This window comes from Apis florea, unplaced genomic scaffold, assembly GCF_048593485.1.
Source record: "Apis florea isolate Af1SG1 unplaced genomic scaffold, ASM4859348v1 contig_1789_pilon, whole genome shotgun sequence".
NCBI lineage: Eukaryota > Metazoa > Arthropoda > Insecta > Hymenoptera > Apidae > Apis > Apis florea.
Window position 1 is genome coordinate 28,842 of NW_028256481.1, and position 18,724 is coordinate 47,565.

The window sequence follows — 18,724 nt, forward strand, 5'->3', positions numbered from 1 at the left end:
GATGGCGCTGCTCGATCCACGGCGAATTAAAAAATGGACGTGCGAACGTGGTGGAGACGAGCGACGATAAAAAGTAATGAAAAGTAGTAAAAGGCAGTGTTTGGTCGGCCCAATAAAAGTTTCGTAGGTAGCTCGTAATACTCGACGTCAAGTCTAAAGCGGAGATTGGAATAGAGGAGGCTTTTTTGGAGGGGAGGGAGAGGGGATACTCACCCAAGACTCGACCAAGAAAATCGAGCCCCTCGGTTTCAAGAGTGTCGTCTCACGACGATGTCGCCGCCGTTTCTACTTTGCTGGCCGTATTCTATCTTCGTGAACAAAGTAATAACCACTTTTCCACTCTTCGAGGCGAGCATTTCGCCCACTTTCTCGTTGTACAACCTAGACTTACGTATTCTTTACGACGAAATTTTCAACGAAACCTTCGCGAAATTTTTCTACCAATGTTTTTTTTATTTTTTTATACACATTGTTATTATTGTACACGCATATACAGATGATGATAATAATTGCGCAACGATACGATCCATAGAGCGTTATTCACAGCGTTCATTACCTCGATCCTCCTTCAGCCTGTCCATCTCCGGATGGACGACTCTTCGCATGTCGTATCAACCGGCACAACTAAATTATGAAACGTCCGTCATACGACGAGTGAGACGGGGTGATGTGCAAGGGGAAGAAGGGAAGGGATATCGAATTAATCGATATTTAACCCAGACAGGATACAAATAGACGAGCGACGAATAAACAGCAACGTCCATTGCCCTTATTATATCGTTCCCTATTTTATCCTTTTCTTCTTTCTTCTTCCTTTTTTTGTTCGTTCGAATACGATTCCCCAATTTCGCTAACGAATACTTTACAATTTCGGTCACGTACGGTTTACCAATTCTATTTTCGTTCGAAAATAATATCGATACTTTTGCAATCATACGTTAAACTTGGAATAGGCGTTGGTGTTCCTCGTTCGTTGTTCTCGTTGAAGATCGCGTGCAACGATACGATATTTTTCGAAAAAAAAAAAAAAAAAAGAATAGTTCGAACGACGAAATTTTTTTTAAATTTTCAACACGTCGATATATACATTTTACAAATTGCGTTACCTTGTTGCTACATTTGTTCCGCATTAATAGATGCAACGATAAGGGACACACCAACGTAATAAATCATGCGTCTTTCGAGAGCCACTACTTTCAAGCAGTTTTCTTTCGCGACGTAAAAAAGAAAAGAAAAAAAAAGAAAAGGAAAAAAGAAAAATTGCAAAGTACCGTGGTAAAGACATAGGGGAGAAGGGAATGGAGAATTACGTGTTAGTGGTTTACAAGTGAAGCGAAGCGAGCATAAGACCAAGTTGCTTTGAATTATTAACCATTTCGCGCGTGTGTACGTTATAATATACGTAGAACTCTGGTAACTAACGTCGTCCTGGTAATTTATATGCACGGTTGAAAGTTTCGTTTTACAAGCAAATAGAATTTTTATTTTATTGAAACTTTTATCAAGGTTACACGTTTCTGTTTGGCTGAGTTTATTGCCGTGTATACGGGTCACTTGTCTTTACGAGATCGATTAAACAAAGGTACGCTTGCTTTTTTTCTTTTTTCCTTTTTTTTTTTTTTTTTTTCCCGCTATTTCCACGCAAGGCTACCACCCGGTTCACACGTGTGGTTACGCGTGTGGAGAATTCAACGAATAACGATTGAATTTGATCGAAAGCTTTTTTCTGTTAAAGCTTCTTTATTTTGTAAAATTATTATAATCAAACATATCGCTGCATGCTCATATTTACAAAGCATTACGATACTGCGATCACTATCTTTCACAATGCTAAATTACCACTTTTTACCGTGTCTTCAGTTTGCATATTCTCATCTATCAATCTACTGACTAACGAGTGTACATTGCTTCGTGTAAATTCTGTGTAATGATAGGTTAGCACTAATAATAAATGAACGTAGCAACGAGAAATATGTAAACTCTTTTTTATCAAGCGTACTACCCGTTTACACTCCCAATCGCGGCAATTAAAGCGAAACTCGTAAGTTTCCACTTTTTTTAATTTCACGTACTTGACAACTTAGCCTAACGAAACGAGCAGCTCCACCGGCTTTCGTATTCGTATTGAAAAAGCGACGGGCGCGTGCATACAATGGCGTGACACATCGATCACATTACCATACGTCCACCATACGATAAATGAATCTACCCGGGAATCGCTGATAGCTTATGATGTATTCGACGTACGTAGAAAAACCGTGACCATTTTCAACTCTTCGTGACATTTGTCTCGTTATCGAGGCCCGTCATCTTCTTCCCCTCCTCCATTCCCCTCCATTCTACGTACGATTTTCGCACGATTTATCTTGGAAATTGATTCAAAGTTAAAAGAGAGCGATAAAGTTTCGGGGATATTCGGTATTCGGCGGATATTCGGAACGGGACAATGGAAGCAAAATCCTAATTGAAATCCAAACGACGAAGGGGAATACTCGTTCGATACGTTACATAATGCAACTTTGGACTAATTACATCCGCGTTTCAGAACGCGCGCACGTTGTACACGCACGTTGTACAATTCGATTCACCGGAATCGCGATATATCGAGGGGCCGGGCACGGGATCGGTGAAATAAAGCGGTGGAGCGGCGAGCTGTGCGCGCGCAACAGCATTCATTGATAATTCGCCGTTGCTAATGCAACTTGCAGGCACCACACTTGTGTCCAGGAATAGAACGATATGACCGGGTAGCGTGGGTAGTAGAAACGGCTCGAGGTTGGTAGGTGGGAGAAGGAGAAGAAGAAGAAGAAGAAGAAGAAGAAGAAGAAGAAGAAGAAGGGTCGTTTGGTGGACGAAAGGAAGGCGGGCAAAAAAAGGGCCAAGTAACAAAGCGACGGTTGGTGCATATATTCCTGGTAAAAACTAGTAGCGCGGCAGAGGGCGGATGTGGAGGAGCCAGTGGGGGATCGGGGGACGATGGTAATCTTCCGGCTGATATTTTATGTGCCCTGTGAGCAAGACACTCTCTCGCAGCTAGCTGTTACTCTCTTTCTCGCCCGTCTCATTCGTCTTTTCTGCCTCCCTTTGAATCATTGCTGCCGCCGTTTTTTCCCTTCATAATACAATTCTCTGCTGACGAATCGCACCCCCGATTAAAGAGGCCACGCGTTCATGAACACGCGAGCAATCTAAAAAAATATTCTGAAACAGACGAAGAAAATCACACGGTTGAAATCGCTTTTCGATCCATCCCGATATCTCGATCGGCCGCCGAGATACGAGGGCTTAAAGTTTCCTTACTGCCTGGCGATGATGCGACCCAGTGACCTATATTTTCCTTGGAATTGCGTGCTATGCTTTCCTAAGAATCGCGTTCAATGCCTTTTCTTGGAATTGATTCGTCCCTCGCTCGTTCTACTAGAAAAGAACAAAGATAGTAAACGATTAAAAATTAACCTCTCGTACGTACGTAATTAAAAATCGAAATGAATCGGACAGCAATTTAAAGGGTAAGGGTAACGATCGAGAACTATTGCCTTTTCGTAACGAGTTTCAATAATATAAATTAAATAAAATAAATTCTTCGAGGGTTGTCAAGGGATCAAGAGAAAAAAGGGGTCGAAATTTAGAAACACGAGCCGTTAAAAGCGCGATATTTTACGTTAAACGTACAAAAAAGAAATATATATATATATATAACGACAAAACAGGGGAGCAGAAATAGTGGCGATAAGCGAGGAACCATAGAAGGAGGTAGTAACGGCAGTCTAATTAATAAATCTGTCAGGGAATGAATCGTAACGATAAATCGATAACTTTAATGCGGTGGCAATTACCGGGGACGGTTTCTACAAATATTACTCGGTTCACAGGGCCCCTCTCCCCGTCCCGCGCCGGTATACGTGCCGTTACTCGTAACGACACACCCGTACACACACTCGAACCGAAAGGATATATCGGAGAATTCGATAATTGTCGGGGAACGCGCGTGGGGCGGGCTCGCGTGCCGGCTCCGCGAGCGGCGAACTTCGAACGGCTAATGAATTTACGACGAGGAGAGAGAGCACTCCCGTGGACCACGGAGGGAATCAATAATGCGGTTAAATATTTCATGGATTTCGCGGAATGTGGCTGCGGTGTACGGTCACGTCGCACCCATCTGTCGCGATCGGGCCAACTTCAATCGTTAATGGGGACAAACGGGCAACGCCGGCTGCGAGAGCCGCGCGGATGACGTAACGTGTTTATGCGAGGCCGCGCTGACGGCGCGACGTACAGGCGCGGCGTACAGAACACGGGGAAATTTACAAATTCCCCTTGAAAATCTGGCGCTCCGATTCGCGGTGTGCCCGTGTCAATTCGAGCCTGATGTATGCGCAGATGCTGCTGCCGCATGCCGGTGTACCTGCACCTCTCTCGCGTCTACGCGCCGCCGACGACCGATTACCAATCGTTCCCTCCCACCGAATACGAATCCCGGCCGGATCGTATCCATCATACGGATTTAGGATTTTATAGATATTTCGCCTCGCCCCTGCAATCCCGTGTACCGTCCACGCGGCGAATATGCCGCGTGTTTGCCAACTATCTGTCCTACGTATCGAGAGGAAAAAAAAAAAAAAAAAAAAAACGATCCGCCACACGATTTACCTTTTATCCTAGGCGTGCTAAAAACTCGCGTCGCTCTCCCCCTCCTCCCCCCCCCTCGAACGAATATAATAATCGCTGGTGAAATAAAATTAGCCCGACGAGTCGATACAAGATGGCAGCTCGTTGACGAATTTTAATCGTCCGTGGACAATTATCGGTATTATCTTGGGTGGAACAGGCGGTTCGATTCGGCGGAGAAGCGTCAAGTGTTAACGGAAGTGTTTAACGGTTGCGGCTAGTTGCATATTCATGCCTCACCTTTCTACCCTCGCGCTGCTCAACCTTTGCCGATAACATCGTGGCTTTTACGCCGCGGGCTGTCTTGCTTTTTTTGTCGCTAAAAGCACTTAACCTGTGCATCGACGGCAATCGCGCCTTTCCGTCTTCTTCCTCCTATGGCGAATGAACCCCCTCCCCCCCTCTCCCCTTCCTCACCCTTCGTGGCGCGGCTTTTGCCGCGTTAAACTGTTAAATATGCATTTATGCGTTACTTACCTCATCAAATGATCTTTTCTTTCCGACTCGACATTGGATTATCTCGACCTTGTTTCTCGAGTCGAGTATTCATTACTTAGCTTCGTTTGAAACTTCTCTCGTCACGATCTACGCACGATCGTTGATGAGATCCTTCGGAGAAGAATGTATTTTTGTATTCTCGGATATGGTAGACAACAAATTGGACACGAAAACCGACGATTAAAAGTCGTGACGGCGTTATCGCTTATCGCTCGATCATTCCCCTCGCATGGTCGTATAGCGCTGGAAGATACCATGTACGATAAAAAAAAAAAAAAAAAAATAAGAGGGAGTGGAGAAGAAGGAAGGAAGAAAGTTTCGGGCGTCACGATATTCGGCGTTTTTCCCAGTCGGCGACTAATCTCACTCCCAATGCAATTTTGGGGGATTTGAAATATCGGAAAGAGAAACGTATACGCGGCGAAAGATCGGCCGCAATTATTTAGAGGGTTTATCGTGCCCTCTCCACCATTTTTTTCCCACTCGAGACGCGAAAAAGAAAGGAGGCCGGTGACTGAAACATGGGCTAGATAGGCGGACTCGTCGCGTGCCGACGTACACTGCACAGGCTCGCCCCTGCTTGTCTGCCCGCTATCCTCACGAAACTCCAAAGATTAACGACGAGAGGTGGCGCAAGACATAACCTATCCGCGCGTAAAAAGCTAATAAAACCTTTTTGCATTTGCCGGTAATATAAATTTACCGGTTCCGCCGTTTCCTCCGCGCTTCTGATAATGCTCGCCCTTGGTTGCTCCCAGGCACGCACGCACGCTTCTGTATCGCTACTTGGCAAATGGATTTTGATAATTCAATAGAAATATTTTTATTTCTCAGACACAGCCTTTCCTATTTTTCTTCTGCTTTTGATAATCCCATGGATTATATTCTATTCTCGTCCCATTTATAATTTATCCTTTCGATCGTGCCTTCTATATTATATATATATACTATTTCCAAGTTTTTAATAATTCAACCGAAAACGTTCTTATTTCGATTGGTCTCGATACTATGCCATCTGGTGGTTTTAACAATTCAACGAAAGTATCGATATCTTGTTTATAGTTCTATCTTGGTACCCGTTATCTTTCGAGAGAGGGAGAGGGAGAAATAATTAGCGATCAACACGCACGAAACGGGTTTGGTGTATCCTTGGTGTAAAGGTGGAGGTATACGTGAAAGTTCACGCTGATGCGAGTACTTAGCGATAACTGAGGGAGGGGAGGAAGGGATGCCCTGTCGCGCTTATCACCCTCACGAAGGTAAAAACTTTATTAGGTTCATAACGATGAACTCGTGTTACGTACAAGTAGGATAGTGTTAAGTTCAACGACTATCGAGTGGCGCGGCGTGACACTGAAGCAACGATAATTGCAACGGCGTGACGGCGCCGTTTCGTTTTATTGCCAGGCTCAGTAACGGTTTATTGAGGATTTACGCGGGGCAATATATCTCTTCGCTGATCCCTCCGTTCGTGTTTCTTTGGCCCCGCAGGTTTTTCGGCCGAGAGACATTTATTAAGGGTTATCGCGGCGTCACCGTGAAACGAGGACGAGTATTGACAATCGGACCGAGTTCAGGAGTAATCTCCAATAATCCTTTCTATCCTCCCCTCCACCGATCCTTCTTCTTCTCCCTCCCCCTCCCTCGAATTCGTGCGTTAAAAATCGTTCCGCGTTTACGCGGTCCAAGACGTTTCGATTGAAATCCTTCGCTGAACGAAGGCCAAAAAATTGCTTTTCAAAAAATTCATCGTTGTTTACCGGAATGAAATAGATTATTGTATACGCAGAGAATATTGAGAATATTTTCGAAACGAAATATTCGTCGCATTATTTCAATTTCGTTGTACACTTTGCCCCGTTATATTTTATATTGTAGGAAGGTATTCAGCGTAGAAACTGTAACGGCAAAATTTAATTTAATCTTGTTGTAACCCAACAGATGTCAGCGACATGCTGAAATTTCGATGTATAACACGCTTTAATTACGTTGTCCAGTAATTGGTTTCGTAATATAATTTGACTACAAGTAAATTAGCTTCTATATTTTACAAAAGGTGTAATTAAAATTGATAATATATCACGGCGTACAATATTAACGATATTTAATGACATCAACGATCCAATGTCGCAAAAATGTCGCAAAATAATTGAGCATTAATTCGCCCCGCTTTATCGTATCGCCCTTTGCGCAAAAATTCGTCCTGCTACTACTAATTGTTTCAAAGAAGTGAAGAAAAATCTTCCCGCGCCCGAGATCGGCAGAGCTTGTCAGCCCGTGAATTTATATTTTACGCTTGGAAACGCGACAAAGAACGCGAGTTGTCAAAGAATAAAAAGCGTATCTACTTACAAAAGCGTTCGAAAGCAACGTTTCACGAGGTGCTGCACCTTTTTTTTTTTTTTTTTGCGCGCGCGCGCGACTAACCCGTATGCCCTTACCACGATTTCTTTTTTAATTAAACGTTTACGGGTTTAATTTCCTCGTTATTTTAACGGCGTATCAACGTGACACGCGAATAACGAGATTTTCGAGAGGAAAGATCTTCGCCGTCGCCCTACCATTTTCGTGGGATGAACGTTCAAGGTCGAGGAACGCCGGTTATCGCCTACGCGAACTCGATCCGATTATACAGGTCGGTGTGTATATAGAGGGAAGGATGAAACAAGTACGTGACGAATTCCACGAAAATTCGAGCCATCAGTGTCGCGTTTGCACGCACGCGAGCAATCGCGTCAGATACGAGCGCGAGGATTGGTTTTCTCTTGGCGTTTGCTCGTGTACGTGCACCCTCGACTCCCGTATAGGGGCGCATGCACGTAACCCTATACACGTAACCCCCGCAGTCGCTTGAAATATTGCTCGTCCCTCCGTGGAAGATGTACGATGCGTTATTGTTGAAAGCATCGAAGCGAAAATTTCAGTGTCTGGATATATCCACCGTTCTCCGCTCGATTCGCCCCCATAGATACACACACGCGCGCGCACACACCCCTCTGTCCCCCGTTCCATCCCGAGTTCCACGACATCCTCAGACCCCCATCGAGACCGGAAGGTGGGTATAAATGTAAATAGGATGTCTGCACGTCCGCGAAAGACGGCTTTGCAATGGTGTATCAAAGGGTCCCTGTTTCACTCGCAATCTCTACTACTTCTCCGAGAGAGAATTCTTCTTTCTCTCGTCACGAACGCATTTTCTTCCACTGTATTCCTTTCTTCCTTTCCTCGTCACCTGTCAAGCGCACGCCGAACCTCGTTGTTACTCGATAAGACTTAAGCGCGCCGCCGCAAAATTCTCGCAACGGATCGATCCATCTCCAACCGTGATGATTTATCGATTAGATTAGAAAACTCTTCTTCTCTCTTACTTGTATTTTGTTGTATAATAATCGTTGAACGATACGATAGATTATTATTAATTGGATTACGCGGATTCTTCTTACACGGTTCGTTCGCAGCGTTCCAGCGATGCGGCAGCGTTACGTTTTAAACATCGCATTTCGATGCGACGTCAAGGGAATGACGGTGGCGGCAGTCGAGATGATGGATTTAGCTGGATTCGCCGCCCATTCGCCCCGTGCTTATTTCTCCAGTGGCCGTATCCTATAACGACTAAATCCATTTTGGTATTAGATTTCTTCGTATCTCCGTGTGCCTTTCATCGTGCCATTGATGGATTAAAGGGGGAGACAGGGATTAAAGTAAAACGGGGAAGAAGGAAGAAGGTCCGACCGTGGGAAGGAAACTGTTTGGATCACGGCCACGTCGCAAGAAAATCCAGAATCTTGATACCTCCGGAATCTAGAATATACAGCGATGGACAATGTCGTCTCGTGAAAATATGAGAGATTTCGAAAAAGAAAAAAAAGAAAAAAGAAAAAAAGAAATTCATTAATATTCTCAAATATATATTCTTTAAAAAAATTGATTGCAAACTCGATCCATGAATACGAACGACTCTTTAGTCGGTTATAATTAAGAACGTGACACTCGTCGATTATGCCAGCGAGAGCAGAGACGATATTTGGAACCATCTAGCGGAGGTGATCGATACTATATAGATCGGCGCCAGCGTGGGCGCAGAATTTTCATTAAAGGAAATTTGAAAAATAGCAAGATTCTAAATCTGTCTGTAGGGAGTAAGAAAATATGCACGGGCGAATGTAAAGGAACGTAGGAACATCTTATCTCGATTAAAGTGTTTACTGGAAGGAGGAGGTGGAAAGAAAGGGAAGGCGGTCGAATTTCAAGAGCTGGCGCGAAGTTATTTCGGTGGAGAACGTCGCGCCGAGCCGAAGCGAAAATTGTGATGAGTGTAGTGTGAAATATTTACACGCGGAGGACAATCCATCATCACTGCCTTCACCCTCGAAGCATTCGCCAGCCGACGCCGTTGCCGCCGCCGCCGCCTCCGACACTTTCCAGTCCAAGGCTCTAGAAAACCCAACCTACTTCACGCCTCCGCAACCTTCATACCTCGTGAGACGAAGTAGAAGCACTCTTCATTTCTTGGTCCACCTCGTCGATGCTCTTTTTTCTCCTTTTACGGCATGATTATCCAATATCAACGCGCTTTAGTTTCCGTAACGTTACGATTACGATAAACGTTACGATCGATCTAAAGGCTAAGCTACTTTTTTTTTTTTTCAATTATCCATTCCGAGTGGATAAGATCAAGCGATTCTTGCAAATCTATTCTATTATACTCGATCCGGATAGATTCGTGTATTTGCTCGTGTGTGAATTAATTCGATGTATTAATAACCGATAATTTAACGAAAATGGATAATAGGAGATATATCACGATTCAACGAAGAAATGCTCGTTTATTTTACGCGAATCAATAACTTGATTTAACGGCCGCCATGAAAGAGAAAGTAACTGCTTTCGAAACGACCTGTTTATATTTGTTACATTGTACGGCGATGTGCGATTATATTACGTAATCACGATTACACGAGTAGCAGTGCAATAGAATAATTTGAATTTATATGTAAATTGAATTTAATGGCCAGCATGCTACAGATAACTACTGTACACCAGCAACGAGCAGAGTTCCACCTCCAACTATGATTAACGGCCCTCCGTGGTAGCAATTTGACATCAGTGTTCGTGATGAAGGATCGAATTCGCGTTTACAATAATTCCAAGTCGATATTACGGATCGACCTCGTTGTCCCTCTATCCCTGATCGACAATTTCTGAACAAATTATCGAAATTATAATTTAGACTAGGTGTAATTAAGAATAAGGGAAGGAGGGGGGAATCTCATTTCCACTTTCGTTCTTTCTTTTGCGATTTTTCACGCACGATCACTTTTCGAGACGCTGATTACAAATAAAACTGTTACACGCGGAAAATAAGATTTGGCTAGAGTTGAAAGGAAAAACTGTTGAACGGTTGTTCGAGTAATGAGAGATAAATACGAGCACCGGTTATCGACATCGAGAAAAAGATACAAGTAATATTCATGTTCATTAAGCGGTCAGCTAGACAGATCGTCCATGGGAGCAGGATTCAACGTGGTACATAAGGTTCCAGTGCAAACAGACAGACCGGTAGAAGCGGAGAGTAGTAGGCAAGCCTGGTTAATTACTCACCCCCATCCAGCGAGGCAGGCAGGCTTCGATGTGTTCCATCCCCTGTTACCCCCAAGCCTTTCCCATTCGAGCCCTGATGGATCACCCAGCCAGCCCACCACCCACAGAATGGCCAACAATAGGTTTTTGTTTCTTTTTATTGGAAGTAGGCGGATAGGAAGCCGGCCAGAACAAAGTATTTGTCGCTATATAGCTGCTCTGCTGCTGCTGCTGCTCTCCCTTCCACCCGGTGACCCTCACGATTCGATTCGTCCCCTTGTTCTCCGATTGTCCAGTTCTTTAACCACGGGGCCAAAGAGAAGAGAGCTGGGAAGAGAGATCCAACGCACGCATTCGTTAGCGCGAGAAGAAAATTCAGATTAGAATTTCTTATTACGACGATCGTCGAACGTGTCTTCTACGATTATTGGTCGTTAATTGTTGCCCTAGAATCGAGAATGGGAACGAATTCGAATTATTCGAAGAGCGTGGCGCATTATCCCCTAATGAAGAAAGAGGGGTTGGATCGGAGGAAGTTTCGGGGAAACTGTTCCCACGGGAAATCAATATGGTAATGCTGCGCCTTAAGTAATGAGAATCTTGGTAAGGAAGGGTACTTAAGAGGGATGGAGCTATATAGACGCGGAAGGGATAAACGAATGACATGGATGTAAGGTGGACACCATCCAGACGCGATTAATCTTAGAACACGAAGGGCTTTGTACCTCACCTAGCACTCGAGAACTCGAGGGCTTGCGGTCACCGGCAATTTAACCCTAATTTTTCCCCATAAATTTTCCCGAGTAATCGATGCATCATGAAAATTACACGACCAACTTTACCCTATTAGCTTGTGCAACTGCTGATTCTTCCTAAATTGAACGACGAATAAATATATATTCGAATCCCAAGTTCTCGAGCGGCGTTCGAAATAAACGCTTAACTTTCATGGATAATTCAACACGTTTAAGAAACTTAAAGTGGCAATAAGTAGGTTGGGAAGGGGAATTTTCAAGCGGGGGAGCGATTCTCATGCAACGCTCGTCTCTTCGGAACCCTCGTAAGTCGATCCCAAGTTACGAGAGCGTGCCACCGGTCGAAACGATTCGCCCGGTTGACTCGGCCGCAAACTTATCGTCCGAGTCCTAATTGAATTTGTCCTCTTGGACCGTGTCGCCGTGTTGCGGTAATGTCGCCAGTTCTAGGCTTGTAACCTCCGAGGGCTTCGCTTATTATAATGGGCGCGAAATTTGCATAATGGATACATATGCACGCTCGGAGAGCCACTCCTCGACCTTAGTACTCTTCTCTCTCTCTCTCTCTCTCTTCTCCTTCCTTTCTCCCGTATCGTGGTCGAGAGAGAGAGAGAGAGAGAGAGAGAAAGGAGTTGTACCGACTCTACGGAGTGCTTTAGTTGTTGGTTGTTACGTGTACGTGTCCTATGCAAAGTTACGTTCCTATTGTACGAGCCTGCTAAGATCCAGGCTCCGACTGGAAGCAGAGCTGTAACTCCGACTGAAAGAGTTACTGATTAACTCGCGAAAGTCACGAACGAACCCGCCCCCACTAGCTTCGTTACATATTTATATACACACGTTTTCGCTTTTCCATTCTTTCCAAAACGATTCCAGACGAAAGAACAACGACTTCTCGTTCGTTCCGAGGTTTTCGCAACGCTTTGCATGTCTCGGGACGCAAAGCGTCCCACTCGGTATTTATGGCGCTCCGTATCTCGCGCCAAGGTTATCCTATCAATCTGCTCGCACGCCACTGCTAGGTATTGCTACTTCGTCAACGTCAGAGTTGTCGTATCGTTAACTTTTCCATTTTCGTTACGGTCACAATTCGTAACCGTGAACGATAGGGGGAGGAGGGAAGAGGGCCATCGCCCGTACGTAATTTCTTTTTTCTTTTCAGCCGCGTGGATAGTTTATCATTGTCGAGATACGACTCTCTTAGCCGGACTTTGTTCATTGAAAACGAGGTGTCGCGTCGAAATTTCGAAAGGAGATAGAACACAGCGCGGGGGGCTATCCAGTTGACCTATTTAAATGCACGTCAGCAGCCACGACAGTTTCATCTCGAGACGACGTTATCGACCCTCGACGACACCCTTCACGAGAAGGGAGGAGAAGGTATCCCCTTGCATGTATCACCGCGACTCAGACAAAGCTCTGCAATTAACTCTCCGAACCCTGTGCACCCGCGGCGGTTAAGACGAACTATCGGAGGAGGAGCTGCCAGAGGAATGGCTCTTGTATCAAGTCGCACGTTCCCCGTGAGTAATCGCTGTTATTCCTAGACGATTCCTCCCCCCCATTTTCGTTCTACGTGACACACCCGCGGGGAAGTGGCTCGCTGCAAATCTCTGCTAATTCGTTTTTCTCAAAGTGTCGAGTATATTACCAAAAAAAAAGAAGAAGAAAAAAGTGACATTTCACACGGTATCCAATTATTAGAAATACGAAAAGTAAATTGAGAAGGATTATCCTCGTTCCGTTATCACCGTTAAATTTGCCAATTTCTTCACGGGTTCTTCGTCTTGCGTGTTACTCGCTTACAATAGATCACGATAGAACGCATCTGTTGAACGACTCCTTTTCACACGCGTTCAGGAGAAACGAGGAGGAGGAGGAGGAGGAGGAGGAGGAGGTGGAGGATGCCGGCGTAGGCAGATAGCGAGCCGCCACGCACACAACGAAGGAAGAAGGACGATACGGGAGGAAAGGTAGGGGGGGAATTACAGAGGACAGAAGGAGGGAGGAAGCGAGAGGGAGAGAGAGATGGCATTGGCGAAGCTCGCTTCACCGGCGTTGGTGCTTTCTGACGCAACATAATGTGACGACCATTGTGCTGAAGTTAGCGGCGGTGGGTTATTCAGCGGCGGCATTTCCATGCAAAGCTTCCCGGATGAAACCCAGACAGAGAAGAGTAGCCGCGGGTGCCGCAGACCTCTCCGTATCCTGATCGCCCCCTAACTGCACCTCGCCCTTCCCATTTCTCTCTTTCTCTCCCTTCTCTTTCTCTTTTCTCAGCTCTCCGGCCTCGCCTCCCTCCGGTTCCTCCCCCCCAGCTTCGGGACGATCCACGTTCTACCTCATTGTGCACCCGGCTTATCCATGCCCACCCGTGCACGATTCTCACATCCTGATAACGAACGGTCGTGAAGCGGTTCCTCCTCCCACACCTCGGCCTTATACCTCTCCTCCCTTTGAACCCTTCTCCTCTTCCAGGGGATTGAAAAGAGTACGGGGTTAGCGGGGAACTAGGTATTGCCCCGTCGGCACGAAGAAAGCTTTCGTTCGAGAATCGTCGGTTTGCACGACGGGACACGCGTGTACAATTCTCACCACGGGCCGCGTGTGTCGCTGTTATGAAACGTGCGCGAAAAATCGAGATCGTTTTTATCGTTTCCCTTTTTCTCTCCCGCTTCTCTCTCCGCTTCTTTCTCTCTTTCGTTCGGTCTCGGTTTTAAACATTAAAATCCACGAGTTCGCAGGGAGAGGGAGGGAGGGGGCGGCTTTAATATTTAAATAGTTTCAATCGAACGAAAAATTGCAAAATTTTTAGCATACATATTTTATTCATTCGCGCTTCGGGCTGCTTGGTACACGCATGAAAGCTTTAAAGTATTTGGGGAATTTATACGCATCGGTTCGGTCGGATAGGAGGAGGAGGAGGAGGAGGAGGAGGAGGAGGAGGAGGAGGGGGGAAGAAAAAATTGCACGAGGTGCGCGCGTATACGCGCGGGGAGCGCATGCGATGGAAAAATACCGGGATGAGAAATAAATTCTGCGGTCGTGGAAGGTGATTTAATGAAACGCGAGGAAATGTTAACAGCCTTGACTACCAGCTTGTAATTGAACCGAAAGCATGGGGAATACATGCCCGTTGCTCGAGCATTTATTTCTTACTCAATGGTCGATGTAGACAGCAATTCCCCGTGAAATACGCCCCACTTTCCTACAGTCAAGACCGTTAATGCAAACCGCCAAACCGCCGAGGCTTTCCTTTCCTACAGCTTAATCACTTAAGTTCTCGTCTTTATCGGTATTATTCCCTTCTCCTCCTCCTCCAAGAGGCGAAAAAAAAAAAAAAAAAAAGAACCCTCGATTTCGAGCGAGGGAAACACGGCTCGCTGCGAATTTTATCGTCACAGGTGAAAAAAGAAAAAAAAAAAAAAAAAAGAAAGAAAAAAGGAGAAAGGAAAAAGGAAAAAGAGAGAAAACCAGAAATTAAGTAAATTTCAATTTTGCACGCTATTTCCCTCCGGACTTTCGATGTTTCGCCCCGTAACAACATGGGGAAAACGGAGAGGGAGGGAGGGGCGGGAGGGAAAAGGTTGAAGCGAGAAATACTATCCCCCGTGCAATCCCTGGTCGGACGGAAATGGTGGAGGAATTTTGTTTCCGGTCCCAACGCGAACAAACGGCACGGCACGATAAATAATAAAAGGCCGGAGACTTCGGGAACGATTTTTCACATATCTTCGCCTGTATCCTGAGGGCGTGACCGAGGGGGAGGGGGAGGAAAAAGTGGAATAGGATTTTCCTTGGGGATACTCCAATATCGTGGGTGGAGTACGTATATATCCATAGCTCGCCCCTTTCAACTCTCGAATTTTATTAACGTATCGGTCGGTACGGTGGGCACGGACGTTGCAGCAACCGGTGCAGGGGAGGAGGAGGAGGAGAGAGAGAGGGAGAGGGAGAGAGGGTCGAGGGGGATGGGAGGGAGGAGTTGGAAGCCTCGCGCCGCATAATGTATAACATCATCTTTTACGATATCTCTTTCTGGGGCGCGCTAGGGTATAGGTAATGCACGGTATTGTATTTTGCGATTGCATTTTCAGAGACGTCCGCCTGCGCTTTGAATATAAAGTGGCTCCGAGCCGTGTGGCTGTTTCACGTGCGACGGCGTACCGTTGCTGGAGGCGGCCGTACCAGAACGATAGCACGCCACACTCCTACCAACCAGCTGTGCCAACCTGGTAACCGAACGTTATTATCGTACTCTCAAAGTCTATAGATGCTTTTAGCGAGTGCCGCGATCAGAAAGCACTTTTGTTTCCCTGCCGTTCACCGCGGTATGCCGTTTCGACGATAGCTCGGCTCGCGATTTATGATTTCAATATGCCGTAAACGGTGCGATCTTTTTCCCGACCGGTTCCGTTAACTTTTCCTAATGCAACAGCCTTCATTCCACAGCCGATAAAACGCTACGCTATCTCGATATTGCGTTCCACCACCGCGTTTCGACGAACCACCGGTTTTTAACGAACGAGAAGGATGGCCTTCTCCTTTTTTATCCTAACATCGATTCTATATAGAGTTGTGTATAACTTGAGCAACAACTTTTTTCCCTTATGAATTTATGTATGTGCTTGTTGTATTTTGAAAGAAATTGCTGTTATTTACGAATGCGTGTTATAATTCGACTCATTCGACGAAACATCGGTTGGAACGGAAGAAAGATTTTCGAAAGGATCAACAAAAACACGAAATGATTAATTTCTCTCTCTCTCTCTCTCTCTCTCTCTCTCTCTCTCTCTCTCTCTCTTTATATAATATATAATGTATAATATATATTAGCTAACTCTGCACTTTTGAAATTTCTCTGATACGATACTTCGGATTCCATTCATCGTGTTCCACATTTTAGGTCGACTTGTACGATTATTGAAAAATTCCAATATACAGACATACATATTCGGAAAATTTTCACCATCTTCGAGGGGAACGTTAGACAAAGTCGTTCCATTGAATTTGGAACTCGTCCAAACACGTCGACCAACGGTAAGCAAGTATCATTTTCTATAAGAAAAAGCAAACAGGGTAACGTCGAGTCTCGTCGACGTTCGGAGTTCGTGCTTCCAGGCTATTTTCGAGCTACTTAAATCGGGCGAAATTCGCGTCGCAGCGTAAAAACGACGACGAAATAGAAATAGGAAAAAAAGGAGAGGAAAAACTAAGTAGGCTCGCCACCACCACCACCACCACCACCACCACCATCATCACGAAAATCGTTCGAAAATAACGGACACCTGCTCCTCGATTATTGCGATCCTCGTGGAACGCGTGAGGTGAAAGGTTCGTTCCCCGGGTATATTCATCTTCGTACGATTTCGCGTATTATGAGGGTATAATAAGAGGGAAATAAAGGAAAGACGAGCGAAGAAAAGAAGTGGTGAGAGTGGCGCGGATGTCGAAAGGAGAGGGGGAGGAGGAGGAGGAGGAGGAGGAGAGTACTTCCGTGATAAATTAATCGTCGATTTCCGACGATTACAATTTGGTATGCTTCCAAATCGCTCGCACCCTTTTTGCGGCGGTGAATTTTAGCCGTGTGCATTTTTCATCTGGCGCGGTGCGGCCCTCAAAAAGAGGATATCTATCTTCCCTAGAGGCTGGTGGCCCTCCGTTTCTCCGTACAACCCCGTGCCCCCATCCCTCTCCCCCCTTCCTGTTCTTCGCCGGCCCTCTATCCCTCTCCTTCTTCCCTTCTAGCCGTGGCCTAGGCTCTTGCCGAGCGAGACTGGCTCGCTTCCAAAAATATTATAAAATTCCCAATTACGTGGCATAGATTGGCGAGGTAAATTGCCCCTGGAGCGCGGTGGATGGCGAGACGGTGCTTCCCTCCCTCCCTCTCTCTCTCCCCGGCTGCTTCGCTTCGCTCCGCTCCGCTCAACTCCGCTCTGCCCGGCGACCGAATCGAACCAGATCCTCCGCTTCTCTCCAATCGGTAATCCATTACCGTGACGCGATTGGGTAATTGCAGGTGAGGGGCCTATCTAGAGACGTGCCCTCCAACCTCTAACCTCTTCCCTCCCTCCCCCTATATCCTCGATCCATACCCACACTCTACCCGACCAGAGGTCTGGTAGCCTCCCCGACCCTTTCCCATGCCGGTCGATATTCCCTCTAATTAAACACTGGGGGGCACAATGACAAACCTACCTTGTACCAGGGCCTGCCTCGCCATCGTTGTCGGGGGATGCCGGATACCGGCGTTCCTCGGCCGAGGCCGAGAGCCTCGTCCGCCTCCGCCGAGATCCGGTAATTCGGTTAATCTAAGGTGGTTGTTGCTAAACGCGGATAAATCACTCGGCTGGCTGGTATTTCCTACGCGATTCCTCGCTCCTCCGTTCCGCAGGGACTGGTTGAAACGATTACTCGCGCCGTGTCGTTTCATACGCGTTGTTTCCGCCCCGTTGTTTGAAAATGCTTTACGGACGTCATCCCTCCGGCTGCGACGTAGAGTTTTATTAATCCTTGGAGTGCGAATTATAAAGGGGCGATCAAGGCGCGCTATGTCGTTTATCTCAGATCCGCGAACGCGGGGATCTCTTTTGCTTTGCTCGAAAGGGAGAAATTGAATATTTTAGAGCGTGTCCAATCGTTGGATGCGCTAACGAAAATATACAATTCTCGCTGGACGTGTACGCAACATCCACTCAAGTCAAGTTTCAACCGCTAGAGCTCGCGACTGTGTTAATGCGTAATATCTTGTTTTCGAAGCAGGTGTGTAGTAGATAGGTCGAAATTTGTCATAATTTTAAATAATAAATACAGGAAGATGTAGGAGTTTTTGATTTTTAAATTTTAAAACGGAACGTATTTTTCTGATACACCGTCGAATATATTCAGTCTGGGAATAATTTACGTAGAAAAAGGGAAAGAGAGAGAAAGAGTTGATATAAATGTCCTTTAATATAAATTTATTACACCTATATGGTTTTCACGTTTTTATATCATAGTTTGCTTCAATAATAAATAGCGAGCAATCATATTTCCATTGCAGGCGACATTTATGACATCACCGCTCGGACATAAAAGAATATCGCTTCGTAAAAATTCACTTCGATAAAGAAGATATATATATTATTTCGTACGATATTTTATTATATTCAGTTTCGTTATGCAACGTTTCGAAATGTTCTTTCAAAATGTATTTTTGTAAATTATGTTAAAATAGCGAAAGC

At 45.6% G+C, this 18,724-nt stretch overlaps 1 protein-coding gene across 4 annotated transcripts in view; it reads right to left on the reverse strand.

Moving 5' to 3' along the window:
* Positions 1-461: 461 nt before the first annotated feature.
* The window catches only part of LOC147658650 (uncharacterized), a 129,241-nt gene continuing 110,978 nt past the window's right edge, over positions 462-18,724 (reverse strand). For 2 of the 4 annotated variants that reach the window (XR_015292881.1, XR_015292887.1), the window contains 2 exons: positions 3,301-3,417; positions 462-3,201 (listed from right to left, as the gene is read on the reverse strand). The gene's annotated coding sequence lies outside the window, so the exon portion shown is untranslated. Of the gene's footprint in view, positions 3,202-3,300; positions 3,418-8,561; positions 8,779-10,767; positions 11,193-18,724 lie in introns of those variants that run through there. The other 2 variants (XR_015292878.1, XR_015292882.1) reach the window with 2 other exon arrangements.